General features: G+C 39.4%; 1 protein-coding gene across 5 annotated transcripts in view; it reads left to right on the forward strand.

The window, feature by feature from the left end:
* Window positions 1-20,346, forward strand: part of LOC126184543 (cAMP-regulated phosphoprotein 21) — a 1,287,166-nt gene that overhangs the window by 943,260 nt on the left and 323,560 nt on the right. The window lies entirely within an intron of this gene.

Raw genomic sequence — 20,346 nt, forward strand, 5'->3', positions numbered from 1 at the left:
GTAGGCACACCTTCCATACCACTCCTTTTTTTCCCTAGCAAGACACTCCATCATGATGTGGGGACATCGCTGACATAGGTATTGGCTGATTGTAATCATAGACAGCTCATGAAAGCTTCTGCTCATTTATCATTATCATAACCACAGGAACACTGCTCTACAAGGAATTACATTAAATAAACAAAGAGGCTAAAATCACTGCCGTCTGCATCAGGGCTGTAGGTAGAGTGGGGAAATTTTTCCCAGCCTGAAATTCTCTTGCAGGTATGGTAATGAAAAACTTACATTTGTTGGAAAAATTCAGGGAAAGTGCAGTAGACATGTTGATGAAATCAAAAAGAGATCCTAGTGTGATATATTCTACAAGAATTCAACAGCTTTTTGGGGTCCTTACTGACATGGGCTCAAACTTCAACAAAGGCATTGAAGGAATATGAGATGCACTGCCAGGAGCATAACCATTTGATAAAATTTGTGGAAGCTTGTAACAGAAATGCTTTAGTAACTTGGGTGGAAATTGTTTGGAAGAAAAAGGATGTTGTTCACACAAAATACTGTTAGTTCATTTAATATATTCGCAGCAGTATGTGGAACAGTTGTACATTTTACATTTTTCATTTCATGCAGTTATTGTAAGAATAGGAAGGATTAGCATGCATTTTTCTTGCATTTCATACTTGAATAGATTAGAGTATGGCATGGCTAAAAGAATAAAAGTTAATGTTCGATCGAGACTGAATGCATCGGACACAGAATTCGAGCTTGGATAAAATAAGGATGCAACAGGAAATTGGCCTTGGTCTTCGCAGATGAATCAGCTTGCCATTCAGCTTCAGTGATTTGACACATACTGTTCCAAAGTACCCGTCACTATGCACTGTACTCTTTTGCGGTGTAGGGGCTGCATATGTCAATTTGTGGAAGGTGTAGATGAATTTGTTCAAGCATTATTGATGAAGAGAGCAACACTTTTGGTTAACCTGCCATATCTGTTTCTTGTTGTATGACATGGTTCACATTTGTGTTGATTGTGATGTCTTGACAAATAATTTTCACAAAATCTGTTAGATTTCCAGATGTTGGTAAATTAATTTGAAATTGTGAACTGATAATTCCATTACCTATTTTACAGCAATGCCTAATATAGATATTTAGTTCCATACTGTTGAACCAGAGGTTCCTTTTCCATCAAGAAAAAAGTTACATGCAGAAAAATGAAAACACTTTATAACTCGAATAAAATATTTCTGTGACTTGTGTTAAGAGAAAATGCAGGCAAAGATAAAAAGTGTATTGCCATTTGTAGTCCGTCCTTCAGATGGGATTGGTATGAGACATAGTGTATATGCTGGATAGGAGAAGTAGCCACCTAGGTAAGTGCATGGAGATATAGAAACACATTAGAAAATCCAAGTCTTATGGTGCATCAGCCACCAAAATCCCAATACTTATCTCACCATGAAAGTGATGGCTATTATATAACACAGTAGTTGGCATACATAGCTGCATGATAACAAAGGGAAAGAATTATGGTACTAACTCTTCAGAGAGATATGGAACATGTAGAAACTATTAGTTCTGACACACACAAAGCTGACTACAACTGTGGATCTGTTTGAATAATATAACCACAAAGAGGAAATTATATAAATCAGAAGTTATAACAGACACCACAGTCAGCACAAACTGTTTAGACTGCCTACAGTTGATAGCACTGTGATGCCAACAACAAACAGAAATAGATGGTGAATTGTGCTTTTAAATAATCATAAAATCTCCCATGAGTCCTGTGTTTATTCATGATGAAGATAGTATTAAGGAAAAAAAAACACACTTGCAGAATAATGAATTTGTATTTTATGATAGTTATTTTGAACAACTCTCCTTACGGCTTAAATATGACATTTTTTAGCATCTCACTCCAGCCCTGCATCAAAAATACTAAAATAACTTGTACAGAAGGTTAGGTGAACTACATTTGATAGGAAACATAACAAGTCAGTAACATCACACCTCAGAAATCAGTTGATTGCTTTCAGCCCATCTCATTTCAGCTGTTACTTTCATCCCTGTGTGTAGGAACAACATTAGTGCAAGCATTTGTGCTTGCAAGTGCCCCCCCCCCCCCCCCCTGCTCCCCTCCCCCCAAAAAAATAAGAAGAAGAAGCTCAATCAAATCATCAAAGCAGACAGCAAATAGTATACAAGAAGCTTCACCAACTTCACTATCAAATGATGAATATTGAATATAAGATCAGAACTCAAAACAGAATCTATCAAATTCTTCTTGCTTTCATTGTGATTAATGAGGACCTGTCTGTAAAGTCATGGAATTGGTAATCAATCTTACATACCAAATGTTTCTCTCTCCCTCTAACTAATCACATAGTCTGCAAATAAGAAGAGAGAAGATACAAGAGACATGGATAAAGTGGATTCCATACTTCAGTAGGACATTAAAGAATTCAAGAAACACCTGGGGGGAAATAACTCCATAGAAGGATTGTTCCTGTGGTTATATCCAGAAGAAACTCTTAGTAATGAATCTGATAGGACTGCAGCCAACACAGAAAGGATATCCTCAGAGGGAAGAATAACAAAATTGGTGTATCAGTCTCCTTTAATGGACTGTACCACATCTTGACTCTTCTCGTGGCCACCAACTTGCATGTGCCACTACACATTCCATGTAAAGTAGTGATGCATTTCCTGCATGTATCCAAAATGACACCATAGATGAAGAGTGAAATAGTCTCACATGGAATGCACGCACAACTCTCCCAACTTCGCAGTGACTTGAATGCATTTAATGCACTCATGCAAACCATCCTAGAATATTGTTGAAGTGTGTGGGACCCATACAAAACAGGATTAAAAGGATATATTCAAAGTATACGTAGAAGGATGGCATGAATGTTCAGAGGCTTGTTTGAGTCACAGGAGTGTGTCATATATAGGGTGTTACAAAAAGGTACGGCCAAACTTTCAGGAAACATTCCTCACACACAAATAAAGAAAAGATGTTATGTGGACATGTGTCGGGAAATGCATAATTTCCATGTTAGAGCTCATTTTAGTTTCGTCATCTACGCTTCCACCTACGCTCAATGGAGCATGTTATCATGATTTCATACGGGATACTCTACCTGTGCTGCTAGAACAGTTGCCTTTACAAGTATGACACAACATGTGGTACATGCACGATGGAGCTCCTGCACATTTCAGTCGAAGTGTTCGTACGCTTCTCAATAACAGATTCGGTGACCGATGGATTGGTAGAGGCAGACCAATTCCATGGCCTCTACGCTCTCCTGACCTCAACCCTCTTGACTTTCATTTATGGGGGCATTTGAAAGCTCTTGTCTATGCAACCCCAGTACCAAATGCAGAGACTCTTTGTGCTCGTATTGTGGACGGCTGTGATACAATACGCCATTCTCCAGGGCTGCATCAGCGCATCAGGGATTCCATGCGACGTAGGGTGGATGCATGTATCCTCGCTAACGGAGGACATTTTGAATATTTCCTGTAACAAAGTGTTTGAAGTCACGCTGGTACGTTCTGTTGCTGTGTGTTTCCATTCCATGATTAATGTGATTTGAAGAGAAGTAATAAAATGAGCACTAACATGGAAAGGAAGCGTTTCTGGACACATGTCCACATAACATATTTTCTTTCTTTGTGTGTGAGGAATATTTCCTGAAAGTTTGGCCGTACCTTTTTGTAACACCCTGTAGATGCAAAAAAATTTGAACCAGCAGACACTTAAAGATGGATGCAGACTGTCCTAAAAAAATCTAGAAATATTGCACAGATATTACAAGGAAGATATTAGACTAATTACAGGACATACAGAGATGTTTAAGTAATCATTCTTCCCACATTTCTTATATTAATGGGACAGGAAGAAGCCCTTACAATTGGTACAGTGGGAAGTACCCACTGCCATGCACTTCAAAGTGGTTTGTGGAGTATGGATATAGGTATAGATATATACCTTCAAAACCTCAAAAATATTGCTCAGTGGAAAATGGTTGATGACTTGCATTCCTCTGAAACTGCTGTTCGTGGATACACCTAGTTGATTGAACAGGGTATCTGAGGAAACAGTTGAATGGATGCTCAGCAGGGCTTACAAGACACTTCACTGTTAAGTGGATGCATGTGAACAGTGAGACAGAGTCTAGGAGTGAGCGAATCACATAACAAATTGAATTTGCCAGGTCACTCATTCATTCAATCTAATGGCTACAGATCAGTTAAAAAGGCAGCCTGTTCCCTGGTGAAGTGAAAAGTGTTCTGGAGCCCTGCAGACAATATAATGCCAACCAAGAGCAGATAATAATGCAGCCTTCACATTGCATTGTTAAGACAAACTATTAAAGAAATCAAGAAGAGGTCCTGGCAAGGGGTCTTTGACCGTATCACTCTTTTCTCTGACATTACATAAATATGGAAAGACAGCAGAAGGATTTCAGGAAATCATTAGTACACCTTACTGAAGGAAGTGTGTATACAGGCAACACCTTCAAATGTGCCCCAAGTAACAGCAGAGCATTTTGCAGATGACATGTCCAGTGTCAGCCTGGATCCAGTATCCCATCATTGTTGTGTGATAGAGGTGCTTGATTCAGCACTGCATGGGGCTCCTGATCATGATGCTTTTGCCATACTAGTATTTTCAATGTGTGTGCAACCTGTTATCAGGGTGAACTCAGATTTTGGCTACCAGTGTTGAAACAAATAAGTATAACTAGGAGTTAGGAGCCTGAAATACACTCCTGGAAATGGAAAAAAGAACACATTGACACTGGTGTGTCAGACCCACCATACTTGCTCTGGACACTGCGAGAGGGCTGTACAAGCAATGATCACACGCACGGCACAGCGGACACACCAGGAACCGCAGTATTGGCCGTCAAATGGCGCTACCTGCGCAGCATTTGTGCACTGCCGCCGTCAGTGTCAGCCAGTTTGCCGTGCCATACGGAGCTCCATCGCAGTCTTTAACACTGGTAGCATGCCGCGACAGCGTGGACGTGAACCGTATGTGCAGTTGACGGACTTTGAGCGAGGGCGTATAGTGGGCATGCGGGAGGCCGGGTGGACGTACCGCCGAATTGCTCAACACGTGGGGCGTGAGGTCTCCACAGTACATCGATGTTGTCGCCAGTGGTCGGCGGAAGGTGCACGTGCCCGTCGACCTGGGACCGGACCGCAGCGACGCACGGATGCACGCCAAGACCGTAGGATCCTACGCAGTGCCATAGGGGACCGCACCGCCACTTCCCAGCAAATTAGGGTCACTGTTGCTCCTGGGGTATCGGCGAGGACCATTCGCAACCGTCTCCATGAAGCTGGGCTACGGTCCCGCACACCGTTAGGCCATCTTCCGCTCACGCCCCAACATCGTGCAGCCCGCCTCCAGTGGTGTCGCGACAGGCATGAATGGAGGGACGAATGGAGACGTGTCGTCTTCAGCGATGAGAGTCGCTTCTGCCTTGGTGCCAATGATGGTCGTATGCGTGTTTGGCGCCGTGCAGGTGAGCGCCACAATCAGGACTGCATACGACCGAGGCACACAGGGCCAACACCCGGCATCATGGTGTGGGGAGCGATCTCCTACACTGGCCATACACCACTGGTGATCGTCGAGGGGACACTGAATAGTGCACGGTACATCCAAACCGTCATCGAACCCATCGTTCTACCATTCCTAGACCGGCAAGGGAACTTGCTGTTCCAACAGGACAATGCACGTCCGTATGTATCCCGTGCCACCCAACATGCTCTAGAAGGTGTAAGTCAACTACCCTGGCCAGCAAGATCTCCGGATCTGTCCCCCATTGAGCATGTTTGGGACTGGATGAAGCGTCGTCTCACGCGGTCTGCACGTCCAGCACGAACGCTGGTCCAACTAAGGCGCCAGGTGGAAATGGCATGGCAAGCCATTCCACAGGACTACATCCAGCATCTCTATGATCGTCTCCATGGGAGAATAGCAGCCTGCATTGCTGCGAAAGGTGGATATACACTGTACTAGTGCCGACATTGTGCATGTTCTGTTGCCTGTGTCTATGTGCCTGTGGTTCTGTCAGTGTGATCATGTGATGTATCTGACCCCAGGAATGTGTCAATAAAGTTTCCCCTTCCTGGGCAATGAATTCACGGTGTTCTTATTTCAATTTCCAGGAGTGTATATGAAAATGAAAAGGAAGTTGAAGTAAACTTATTGTGCTAAAATATTAAAAACTTAGAAAATTAAATACAATGGACTTCTGTTTTGTTTAGATGCAATGCAGCCAAGGGACCATGTACATGAAAATGTGTATCTAAACATCATTTGACCACTGAAATAAAATTTTGAGTATGAATGTATATAATCTAGTATCAATTTAACGCAGGTTAGGTACAGAGAAACATGAAATTACCATTTACATTATGAAGGGACACAAATAAATAATACAAATATAGAAACATTGGTACCCTTAAATTTGCATTTTGAGCTTGTACTATGGAAGTAGCAATTCAAGTAAGGTTTATAATAACAGTCACAATGTACAGGTCTCCATCTGATCATTTTGAGCTATTGATAAAGCAACTTGATATATTAATAAACTTCTTAACTTGTATATAGTATGAGGTCATTTGAATCAGAGATTTTAATTTACATTATTAAAGCATAGCTATTCTGAAGCAATACTTAAGTCTTTGCCAGTACATATACTGTAATTAAAATTCCCTAGTACAATTTATATCAAGTGAAATGAGAACCGACAGCAGTGCTATGACATTTTTATAGACACATTGCAATTGTGCAGTCATAGTGTGAATCGTATAGTTATTCATTTTGCAGATTGTCATTGTCTATTGCTGATGTTTAATGCTGTATTTGAGTGCATCACATAAATAAACAGTCATAAAACTTCCTCTCAACTGAGGAATTAAAAACATAATTATGAAATACAAGCTAGAAAGATGCACACAATACTCTTTCTATTGATGAAAAATATAATGTATTCTCGAACACAGTCAGAGTCTACTTTAAAATTCGTGCCCTGTGTAATCTAATGATGTGGAAAGGGTGTATGAATAGTTCTTGCTTGTCAGAATGTGCCAGAGTCCTCAGTGGGTCTTATAGGGTCTGTAGCTAGTTTTGGAGACATGTGTGACATATGAGGAATGTGCAGACAAACCAGCAGTGATTATATAACAGTTGTTTATTAATCTACTCAGCTTAGAGAGTCTCCTGAGTGTGCCCTATTTTCTGGCACAGTCTGATGTTCGCTTGCAGTATCCAGCACTATGGAAGCAGGCGATGGTGTGCAGCGAGCGGTGTGCACTCGCTGATCAGGAGGCAGAGTGCTGAGATTTCACCTCTGGTATACCAGAACTGTGTTGATAGATTTGGAAGATCACCTCTTATCAGTTTCTGCGATGTGGGGCTGTGAACAGTGAAAGGTACCCAGAAGATGTCCGGCTGCATCATTCTACAGGGACTAGGTAATAGTTGTCTTCAGTTAATACCTTGGTGAAGACAGAGGTGGCTGGACCATCACCTCGTACTCCTGGGACAGTGGCAAAGTGCAGGTCTGCCCTGGCACTCTGTTGCTTTGCCTGGCAGGCAGTAGTACATGTGTTGGCAGTGGTAGATGTATACATGTCATCGTCAGGTGCTGAACAGCACAGGCTCGAATCACTTAACTATCCAACTGTTCAACCAGTGATCAGCTGGCTCAGCTGCATTTAAATACTACTTCTCTGTGGAAATTTCATGGTAATGGTGGTGTTAGTGTGCCATGCTAAATAGTCTGGAACAAGGTGGTGACTCTGCTGTCACAATCGGGGTGTAATACTCATTGCAGGCTGACCTGGCATCGGCAAGTGCGGCCTATCATCACATAGCCTGTGCCTGACTATGGCTGTGGTCTGATTCCATCCTGGCATTGCAGTGCTGGTTCTAAGTCTTGTTTATGGCTTTACCCTTTTCATATTTTTGTGTCATGACAAGAAAGAGGAAGCATGTTACAACATAGAGGAGGGAGGGGGGGGGGGGGGGTTCCAGGTCACTCTAAAATTTCCAAATCATTGGGAGAAAATGCAGAAAGACAAGCTTCCAGTGATGGCAGGTCGATTGCTTGAATCAGTGCCATACACTGTCAGATGTACATGCAACAGGCGCGGATTTTGGGACTCGATGGGATACTCGCAGGAGGTTCAGGGAACTCAAGGATCTGAATAAACTTTTTTATTTCCTTCAGACTAACTACTACAGTGGAGGCTAATTCTAAACAATAGAAAAGCATAGTATGTGACTTGTTGCACAACAGAAGTCAGTGTCTAAGTCCTTGGGATGAGAGCTAATGAAACTGGCCATCACTAGCAATATCATAAAGTACAAAAGTTGACAGCAGCACTCCAAGTGGGAAAACAGACTTAGAATGGAGCTTACTTGAGGCTGGCAATAAGCAACATGATGTTGGCATCCAAATGGTCTGACTGAGGACTCCACTGAATATGAGAATCTGGGGAACTAGGGTAGGTTACTGTTTTCTCCCTATCTGCCGTGGGCCCACTGATCCCTCAGCACCTTACAGGTATCAGCCAGTCTGACATGCTGCTCTGCACCTCCAGGGTGCTCTTAGCCAGTCACATTCAGGTCTTTCCTCTTGTCCTACTCTGTGTGTAGGGATTTGTTATAATATACTCCATGTTTGGTGACAACAGCATTCAGCTGGAAGCTAAATGTCGCTGCCCTTTGTATTATGGCTAGCAACAATAGTGTTATACGTCACCTGATCCTGCCCTGAGAGCTCTCTTGAGGGGCGACCACTGTTCCAGCAGTTTTACTGATTTCCTATCTCACTGTAACCTGTGTTAACTAACAGATGTTAATGTTCTCAGGTGCTACTATCAAGCTTGCTACATATGCTAAGATGTGCCTGTTTGTGCCACTGTCTACTGTGACACCTTACAACACTGTCTAAATGGTGGATGGAGTTACCAGTCAATTCTCTCAAATGAAACTCCTACTCTGGGAGAGCTGCTTAGAGCATCTGCAATTCGCAGGCCTCTACCATTACTGCTTACTTCTAGTAACCTAAACACCACCACTTTTGTCTGGTCTCTACATTGTGCCTCTGGTTTCCTATCTTGGAGTGCATCTGGCTGACTTCCAACAACCTCATGTTTAATGTTACAGAAGTCAATAAGTCATCAGTGCATGAAAATATGATATTAACCTGTTTAAGCAGATAAAATTCTTCTAAATGCTGGGTTATAGATGGAATTGTAATATAATGCAAATCTAAGACAAGAATTGACATAGCAGCTGAAGGCACAGATGTTCATATGGCTAAATCACATTATGTAGTACTCTGATCAAGTCTAAGAAAATTCATCAGACCATCAAAATATATGTATTTTCAATGAAAAATTGCCTTCTCTAACAACAAAGTAGATGCTATTTGAAATACTGTACAAAATGAGATAGAAAAAAACTACTCATGAAAATCAGGAAATTTACTTACAGATAGATAATGGAGCAGTTATAGATAGCCCAAAAATTGCAGACACTTTTAACAACTTTTTCTGTCAGTAGTAAATAGTCTGGACCTGAACTCTTCCTTAGTCAATAGCCTACATATCTAAGGAAAGTGTTCCAAAATAAGTTTGATAAAATTCAACCATAACTAAAATTTCCAGAGGAGACTTTCTGTGTTCAGTTATCTTAAAAGTATACGTTCAGGTGCTTACAACAAATACCAGCTGTAAATAACCAAACACTTTCAAATGTCTTGTTGCTGTTCTGCTGTCCAAAAAATGAAAAAGAAAACAGCAAAGATTTGCAGGCCCATTTTCTTACTATTAGTATTTTCAAAACATTTTGAGAACTTCATGTACATTGGATTTATAAACAGACAGTACAGAAATAAGTACTCAGTAGTAAATAATTTTAATTTCAAAAAGTACTTTTAAGTGAACAGGCTATTTTTATCTTCATATACTATTAAATGAACTAAATAATCAGAAATTATTACCATTGGGAATACTTTGTGACATAGTCAAGGCTTTTGAATGTGTGAACTATGATGTTCTTAGACAAATGTTAAATTATTGTAGGCTAGTAGACACAGCAATATTATGGTTTTATCTTATCGGCATGACATAAAACAAGGTGCTTGAGTTTCATATGTATCACATAGTAACAGACACCGATAATTTGGACTCAGCAGGTATGGTCTATTGAAGGGGGCTACTTTTAATCCCATATTCTTTTTAGATGTATACTAGCTGAGCATCTGGTATTGCTCGGGTATATGTTTATTCCAATCTCCTATAAATCCATCTCTGCCTTCCCCCTCTCTTTGTTGATCCCCTTCAGGTTCAAATGGTTCAAATGGCTCTGAGCACTATGTGACTTAACTTCTGAGGTCATCAGTTGCCTAGAACTTAGAACTAATTAAACCTAACTAACCTAAGGACATCACACACTTCCATGCCAGAGGCAGGATTCGAACCTGCGACTGTAGCGGTCGCTCGGATCCAGACTGTAGTGCCTAGAACTGCAATCCCCTTCAGGGATCTTCCTCAGGGATATGATGTATTTGACAATGGATTGAGAATAGATGTGACATAGAGGTATTGTGTTGGTTGGATGGGTGGTGGAATACCAGTTTATGATGGGTGGGAAGGATTATGGGTGGAATGTTCCCCATTTCCATGTCTGAAGGTAGATAGTCAAAGTCCTGGTGAGAGATATAGTTCACTTTTACCAGTCCTAGATTATATTGGGTAATGAGGAGAGTGCACCTCTGCAGCTGGTTCTTTGGAGTAGTTGGAGGATTAGAGGTGTGAGTGGAAAATCTGTCTGTGGACTAAGTTTAGGAGGAAGTGCTCTGCCTCTCTGTGAAGACATTAATGAATCCTATGCAGATACCATTGTTGGGTACTGGCCTTAATATAGATTAGAAGTATGAATGAAGTTATTGCAAAATTGAAGGTAAAAGTCTAGGAAAGTGTCACGTTGTGCTGAGGAGGGCCAAGTGAAGCAAATGGGAGAGAAGGTGTTGAGACTGTGGAGAAATGTGGATAGGAGGTCCTGACCCTGTGTCCACATCATGAAGATATCATCAGTGAACCTGAAGCAGACAAAGGTTTGAGGTTTTGGGTGGCTAGGAAGATATACTCTGGTTGGGTCATAAAAACATTCGTGTAGGAGGTGTACTCTGCATGTGTCCATGGCATTACCAAGGATTTTTTTCTATATCGTCCACTCAAAGGACAAGTAGTTATGTGTGAAGATGTTGTTAATTAGATGTATAGGGTCTGAAATGTTGAGTTTGCAGTTGTAAGGATGTTGGGAGAGATAGAGATTGGTAGTAACAAGACATGGGCATAGGGGATGTTGGTGTATAGGAGGTGGAATCAACAGTGACATATAGCAATACATCTTTAATATAAGAGGATAGACTGCGGGAAATTGGCTGGAGGGGTTGATCCATAAGAGCAGAGTTTCTTTCAGTGGAATCATAGTAAGTTCCTACATTGGGGAATCTAGGATTGCCAGTTTTATGGATTTTGGGAAGCCTTTCCCTCTGACATTCCTAGCCCATGCACCTCCAGGCTCCCTACAAGCCATTAGCCAATGTTCTCCAACTCTTTGTTCCACTCCTCACTACCTTTCTCCCCTCACCCACTCCACCCAACACAACTTCTGACCTCAATGAAGCTGGAGATCTCCAGTCCCAACACAGTGTACTACTCAACTGGCACAGTGTAATTGTGTAGGTGTGTGTGTCTTGTCTTCACTTCCTCTTACGTCCTGAGCAATTTTTTTCAATGCAAAATTGAACAGTAAGAGGAAAGGTGACTAGTCTAGCTCTCTATCAGACTCCCACTCTAATATCAAAAGATTTATACATTTTGCATACAAAATTTAGTTTTTTTTTCTTTTTTTATGCTTTGAATTCTTCTAAGATGTGGATCAGTGTTTGTCTCTCTATTGAGTCATGTGCTTTATTCAAGGCTTCATGGGTTTCATTTATTTATGCAAGTTCAAAAAACACTATAACAAAAATAATCTAAAACTACACTCTGTTATCAATTGCAAGAAAGTTTCACACTTTATGAGTCTAATGTTCAGCAACTTTCACAGGTGATCACCAACTGTCGGCCTTTGCATATTTGTAAGGTGTTTTGAGATTGAGAATTTGTGCTGCACAGGATCTGCCTTTCCCTAATTCTGCCTGATCTTCAATTAAATGATCGGTTTGTGCTTCAAGTTTATAGTCCTCTGTAGTTACTGAGGTATGTTTTGTCCCCTTTACGTGCAAGTGGTGGATTAGTCATTTTTCCAGAAACTTGGTATTTTTATCTGGTGTCTGTATCTGTGAGGATATGTGAATTTTCTGAGTGACATTACTGCCACTTAATTTTTACATTTTTGCTATTATACCATATTCTCATGTGGCACCTTTTTTCAGTTATTTGCTTAATTTATTCTAATGTCACACATTCTGAATATGGAGCTGGTATGAATTTTGTACAGGGAGTTGATCTTAGTGTGATTCTCAGTTTAAAAGACCTTTGAATTCATTTTCTAGAAGTTTACACTTTTCTTTTATTTCCAGTATTTGTTTCCAAATGCCCTTTAAGATGCTAAAAACACAGGCTGAGTGACTAATAATCTGAATTCTTTCTAGAGATTCTGCAGAAGGTTTTCTAGAAATCTTGTTTCATATTTGCCATTCGGTCTTGATCATAATGTCAGTTTTCAGATCTGATGATCATTGAAGTATTTTTCTTAATTTAGGTGATCTCATGCTACTTTTGAGTTGTCTTGTGGCAATTCCATTTTTACCAGGCTATGATTTAGTCTTCTATTGCTTTGTCACATGTGTCATTCTGCCATTTGTGTTTGAATTTACTCAAAAGCTTGCCAACACATTCAGGAAGCTTTCATGAGAGTATCCATAACATCTAGCTACATGAATTGATTTTTGTTATGTGTATTTACAATGTAAATGCCAGAGTTTTACTTAAGAAATTCTGAGTCATATTATGGGTTTCAACTCATTCTGGGTTTGAGTCTCTCAGTTGAAACTTCACTTTAGCTAGAAACAGTTGGTAATGAGAGTCAAGTGTTCCTTTTTTACCTTCATATATGTAATTTATTTTTGCTTTTTCTTGGAAATGGCTACAACATTCCTGAAAAAAAAAAAATAGTTCCCCATTCGGATCTCCATGTGGGGACTACTCAGAAGGATGTCATTGTCAGAAGAAATAAAACTGGCATTCTATGGACTGGAGGGTGGAATGCCAGAGCCCTTAAACAGGAAAGTTGGTTAGAAAATTTAAAAAGGCAAATGGACAGGTTAAAGCTAGAAATAGGGGAAGTCACTGAATTTCGGTGGCAGGAGGAACAGGACTTTTGGTCAGGTGAATACAGGGTTATAAATACAAGATCAAATAGTGGTAATGCAGGAGGAGGCTGAATAACGAATAAAAAAATAGGACTGTAGATAAACTACTATGGACAGCAAAATGAACACATTATTGTACTCAAGATAAACATGAAGCCCACACCCATCATAATTGAACAAGTTTATATGCCAACAAGCTCCGCAGATGATGAAGAGATTGAAGAAACATATGATGATGAGATAAAAGAAATTATTCAGATAGTTAAGTGAGATGGAACTTTAACAGTTAGAGGGACTGGAATTCAGTAGTAGGAAACTGCAAAAAGGTAGGAAATTAAGGACATGGGACCTGGATAAACTGAAAGAATCATAGGTTGTAGAGAGTTTTAGAGGGAGCATTAGGAAACAATTGACAATTACAGGGGAAAGGAATACAGTAGAAGAAGAACGGGTAGCTTTGAGAGGTGAAACAGTAAAGGCAGCACAGGATCAAATAGGTAAAAAGATGATGACTAGTAGAAATCCTTGGCCAAAACAAGAGATACTGAATTTAATTGATGAAAGGAGAAAATATAAAAATTCAGTAAATGAAATAGGAGGAAGGGAATACAAAGGTTTACAAAATGAGATTGGCAGGAAGTGCAATATGGCTAAACAGGAATGGATAGACGACAAATATAAGGATTTAGAACCATTTATCACTAGGGGGAAGATATATTCTGCCTACAGTAAAATTAAACAGACATTTGGAGAAAAATGAACCACCTGTATGAATATCAACAACTCAGATGGAAAACCATTCCTGAGCAAAGAAGGCAGAAAGATGGAATGAGAATATAGAGGGTGTATACAAGGGAGATGTACTTGAGGCCAATATTATGGAAATGGAAGAGGACATAGATAAAGATGAGATGGGAGATCTGATACTGTGTGAAGAATTTGACAGAGCACTGTAAGACCTAAGTTAAAACAAGGCCCCAGGTAGATAATATTCCAATAGAACTACTGATAGCCTTGGGAGAGCCTGTCATGACAAAACTATTCCATCTGGTGAGCAAGATGTATGAGACAGGTGAAAAACCCTCAGACTTCAAGAAGAATATAATGATTCCAATTCCAAAGACAGCAGGTGCTGACATGTGTGAAAATTACCAAACTATCAGTTTAATAAGTCACGGTTCCAAAATATCAATCCCTTCTCTGCACAGTGGCAATGGAAATAATATCAATGATAGTGCTACTAAAGCAGTGTTACTGAACACAGCCCTCTAAAATTCCTTCACCAAAGAAGACAAACTAATATTCCAGAATTTGAATCAAGATCAGCTGCCAACGTGAGTAATGCAGAAGCAGATATCCTAGATTAGTGAATCAACTTAAATCACTTAATAAAAGCAAGTCTTCTGGCCCAGACTGTACATCAGTTAGTTTCTTTTCAGAGTGAGCTGATGCAGTAGCTCCATACTTACCAGTTTTACACTCGCTTGATGGAAGATCCATACATAAAGACTGGAAAGTTGCGTAGGTCACACCAATAGTCAAGAAAGACAATAGGAGTAATGCATTAAATTACAGGCCCATATCATTATCATTGATAAGTGGCAGGATTTTGAAATGTATATCATGTTAAAACATTATGAATTTCCTTGAAGAGAACAATCTGTTGATACATAGTCAACACGGATTTAGAAAATATAATTCTTGTGAAACACAGCTATCTCTTTACTCACATGAACTGTTGAGTGCTATTGATAAGGGATTTCAAATAAATTCTCTATTTCTAGATTTCCAGAAGGCTTTTGACACTGTACAAGTACCTCACAAGTGGTTGCTTGCTTATGGAATATTGTCTCAGTTATGTGACTGGATTTTGATTTCCTTTCAGGGAGATCACAGTTCATAGTAATTGATGGAAAGTGATCAAGTAAAACAGAAGTTATTTCAGGCATTCCCCAGGGCAGTGTTATAGGCCCTTTGCTATTCCTTATCTATACAAATGATTTAGGAGACAATCTGAGCAGCTATATTAGGTTGTTTGCAGATGATGCTGTTGCTAATCATCTATTGAAATCATCAGAAGATAAAAACAAATTGCAAAATGACTTAGAAAAGATGGTGCAAAAATTGACACTTGACACTAAATAATGAAAAGTGTGAGGTCATCCACATGAGAGCTAAAAGGAATCTGTCAAACTTCAGTTGCATGATAAGTCAGTCAAATCTGAAGGCTGTAAACTCAAATTAATAGCTAGGAATTACAATTACAAACAAAAATTGGAAAGAACACATAGAAAATGTTGTGGGGAAGGTGAACAAAAGACTGCTATTTATTGGCACAACACTTACAAGATGCAGTATATCTGCTAAAGAGACTTCCCACACCACACTTGTCTGTCATCTTTAGGAGCACTGCTGCACAGTATGGAATCCTTACTGGATAGAAAGTTCAAATAGCAGCAGCATGTTTGGTATTATCAAGAAGTAGATGAGAGAGTGTCAAGGACATGATATGGGATTTGGGGTGGACATCATTAAAACAAAGACATTCCTCATTGTGGTGGGATCTTTTCACAATATTTCAATCACAAACTTTCTCCTCTGAATGCAAAATTTTTTGTTGACACTCACCTACATGGGGAGAAATGATCATCATAATAAAATATGGAAAATCAGAGCTTTCACTAAAAGATATAGGTATTTGTGTTTTCTACATTCTATTCAAGGGTGAAATAATAGAGAATTATTGTGAAGGTGGGTCAATGAATCCTCTGCCAGCACTTAAGTGTGATTTGCAGAGTATCCATGTAGATGTAAATGAAGTTCAGTGCTGGATTTGCGATATTTCTTTCATCCGTAAATTTTGTGCCAGCTTTACTGGTTTCTTGGGAATGGAGATTGTTATTTTCCACTGTAAATCATTCAAAATGATTTTTTTACATTATATCTCATTCCTTGTAGCACTATAATTAGAATTTTGTGACAGTCTGGTGCATCTGTTACTTGCTTGATTTTTCTAGTCTTGAGAGGTATATTGATGATCAAAATGCCAATGAAATACTTGTGCATTCTGCAAAGAGATTTAGGAAGCTCTGTTACATTTCAGCACTATCATCTCATTCCCCCTGATTCTGATGATGAAGATAAGCTAGTGCATTTACTACGACCTGGGCAGTTGCTTTTTTTCCATACAATTCTATCATGCTATTAAACTGAAGACAATTAGGAGAAAAAACTGAGCCAACCTCAGCATTGCAGCTAACTTACTGATACTTTTAATTTTGATTCTAGATTTTTCCTAGCCTTTATTTCCTGGCTTCTTCCAAAGAAAATTGTCCTCACTTATATGGGCTCTGGAACAGCAACAGAGCCTGCTGTGCTGCTCAGTCCAGCCAGTAATCTCTTCAGGAACAGTAAACAGATTAATATTTAATAGTGTTGAGTCACTCAATTTATTGAAATTAAATAAAACTTACATTTTTGACTAGTTTCCATGTCGCAGAGACTGCTCTCAATGGGAACCCTGGAAAGCTACATATGTAATGTGATGGTAGCTCATATGTCTGTGCCTATGTTTCTTATTAGTAATCAACTAGCTATTAAGAAGACTGGAAGGAAAGCATGTATGACACTATTGTTATTAATAATGAGAAAAATATTTTCAGACTCAGAATTTGTATACAAGTTATTACAAGTTTTTGTGACTTTTTTTTACAAATTATTTTTTTCCTTTGCTAAAGGCAGTTGCAGATTTGTTCCTTTTGTATATCGTCTTCTGGAGCATGATGTTGATCAGTTCCTAGTATCCAGTTTTGTAATCTGATATCCTCTATGAAATAAGTCTCTTAATGAGTTCATATGTAAATTGGGATGGTGCAGTTTTTCTGAATCCTAGGATCCATTTTGTTGGGTCTTGCCAAATTGTCTTGTATAGGGTGCCTAAGGGATGCTGTGTTCTTGGAATGTTACACAACAATTCAAGCAAATAACATAGAGCACTTGCCCATGAAAGGCAAGGGTCCCAAGTTCTAGTCTCGGTCCGGCACACAGTTTTAATCTTCCAGGAAGTTTCATATCAGCGCACACTCCGCTGCAGAGAGAAAATTTCATTCTGGAACATTAGTAGTTTTATTTCTATAAATCAGATTTGACAATACTTAACTTGAATGTACAAAATGTTGTTGCAAGCAAGGGGCGACATGCAATATAATTCAGAGTCCTTGGCTATATACAATGTTCCTACAAGTCTGTCATACAGTTTGTGGATAACTACTAACAGTTGTCGTAGCACTCTCTGCTGGGCTGTACTGTGCTCCATGAATACATTCCACTAATTTGTGGCCAAGGCTGGCAGGAGCAGCACTTATATTCACTTCTTGCAGGTGCCGCTCCTGTCGTGGCGCAGTTCTAATCAGCACACCATTGGCCAATGTCATTTCACTGCCTTCTCTTCTCTTGCATTCTTCATCTTTATTCTGGTGTTTGTGGTTATGACAGCATTTCATGAAATCATCTTGGCTTTCTTCCATTCTTTTCATGTTGCTGAACTTAAGTTTTTCCCACATAATCTCTGTTCCATATTTTATGACTAGCATCAGTGCTGCTTTGAGCTGTGTCATCTCTGTGCTTGTTGATAGATTGGCTATGTTCAAGATATTGAATGAAGCTTTGATGGCTGCTGCTCTTCCTTGAATATGGATACTGAATCATTTTTCTGTAATTCCCAGGTGTTTATATTCCCCTACTATTTGTAGAATTTCATTGTACAGAGACACGCTGTCTTTGGGTGATGTTCTTCCTCCCTTCCTGAAAGACAATTGAACTGTCCTCTCTTGATTTACTTTTAGGTCAGTTTCCTTTGTCCAAGCTTCCCGTCTTTGCAGTGCACCCTGTACATCCTTTGTTACTACTGATCCTATCACCATATTGTCTACATATAGAAACATTTATGCTCTTGAGTCTTCCTCTCTTATGTTTGTCACATCTGCTGTATAGATGTTGAACAGTACTGGACTTTTAGGATCTCCTTGGAGAACTTCATTCATGTGTATAATTTTCTCTGAGACTTTTAACATTATTGTGTTTTGATCAGATTTTGTTGACGGTGTGCCTTGATTGTTCTCATTTGTGGGTCTCCTTTTCTGGTCATTCTTTTCAGTTTCTCCACTAGTTTTTGTTTATTTACTGAGTTGAACACTCTCCTGTGATTTATGAAGACTGCTAGTACTTTCCTCTTTGGTGTCTCAGTGTGTCTTATATCTGGTCCATTAAGTATTTCACTGTTTGTAATGTGCTCCTGCCATTTGTAAAGCCAAACTGGCATTCCAGGATGTTTCCCTTGACTTCAAAAATGGTTCAAATGGCTCTGAGCACTATGGGACTTAACATCTGAGATCATGAGTCCCCTAGACTTAGACCTATTTAAACCTAACTAACCTAAGGACATCACATGCAGCCATGCCCGAGGCAGGATTTGAACCTGCAACCGTAGCAGCAGGGCAGTTCCATACTGAAGTGCCTAGAACCCCTCGGCCACAGCAGCCGGCCCCTTGACTTTATTGAGTAGTCTTTTGTTGAGTACTTTTTTTTACTATTCTGAGAGAATTGTTTTCTAGTTCCATCCTTCTTGACGAATTTGGTGATGCCCTGTCTCCTTTCCCTTCGTATGGGATCTTTATTGTTTCTGTTTCAAAGAAAGGGAAAATTCCTACCTGAAGGCACTTGTTCAGACCCTTCCATAGTTTCTCCCTGCTGTCAAGGGAGTCTTTAAGACACTCCTTGTATATATTGTCTGGACCTGGTACTTTCTTGTTTCTCCCTTCTTTAATTGCATTTATTGTAGACAGTGCTACATCCTTATTTGACACTCAACACTTTCCTTAATGTTGAGCTCTGGTCTGTTGTTGTAATTGTTATGTTTTATTACTTCTGTTTTGGAGAAGTTATTATGAAGTTAGAAATTTAACTAACAGATAAATATGCTGAATCATCATACAGGTAGCCATGTGCTTACACATTAGGAGGTATCATGAGGATTAAATAACTTTATCTGAGTTATTTCTTATTTGTTTTAATTCATACTGGTAGACCAGTTGATTCTGAGATGAGCAAACAGAATTTCTCTGTCTCAAACTTGTTCACAACAAAAGTTTTAGAATAATTATCTCAGAAAGTAGACCATCATTGAAGATATTACTTTGTTAATTAAGGAAAGTTAAACTACCTGCATACAGCCTAAAAGTCATGGCAAATGATGTGTAACATAAAATAAATCACACATTAAAATGAAATGTCCTTGAAAGTAATCAGGTCATCATGAACAACTCTGAACACTGTTCCTGACAATATCTGCAGCACGTCCGAGTCTGTTTTCATGGTTTAATCACAACAACCAACAACAAAAGTAAGTTGTAAAAATTACCAACATGTTTCATGTATTCTCTCAGCTGACAAACAGGGTAATTTTCTTTTGTGAACATTTACAGTAACCTAGAAAACAAACTATAAACAACATTATCATAGCAAAAATTGACAGTATATGTAATAAATAGTTGCACTGAGATGAATAACATTAATACAGTGCAAAATAACACTAACACAAATACAGGGTTATTACAAATGATTGAAGCGATTTCACAGCTCTACAATAACTTTATTATTTGAGATATTTTCACAATGCTTTGCACACACATACAAAAACTCAAAAAGTTTTTTTAGGCATTCACAAATGTTCGATATGTGCCCCTTTAGTGATTTGGCAGACATCAAGCTGATAATCAAGTTCCTCCCACACTCGGCGCAGCATGTCCCCATCAATGAGTTTGAAAGCATTGTTGATGCGAGCTCGTAGTTCTGGCACGTTTCTTGGTAGAGGAGGTTTAAACACTGAATCTTTCACATCACTATTCATGAAACTTGCCCGCAC

The sequence above is a fragment of the Schistocerca cancellata genome, chromosome 4 (genome assembly GCF_023864275.1).
Source record: "Schistocerca cancellata isolate TAMUIC-IGC-003103 chromosome 4, iqSchCanc2.1, whole genome shotgun sequence".
In the NCBI taxonomy this organism is placed as follows: Eukaryota; Metazoa; Arthropoda; class Insecta; order Orthoptera; family Acrididae; genus Schistocerca; species Schistocerca cancellata.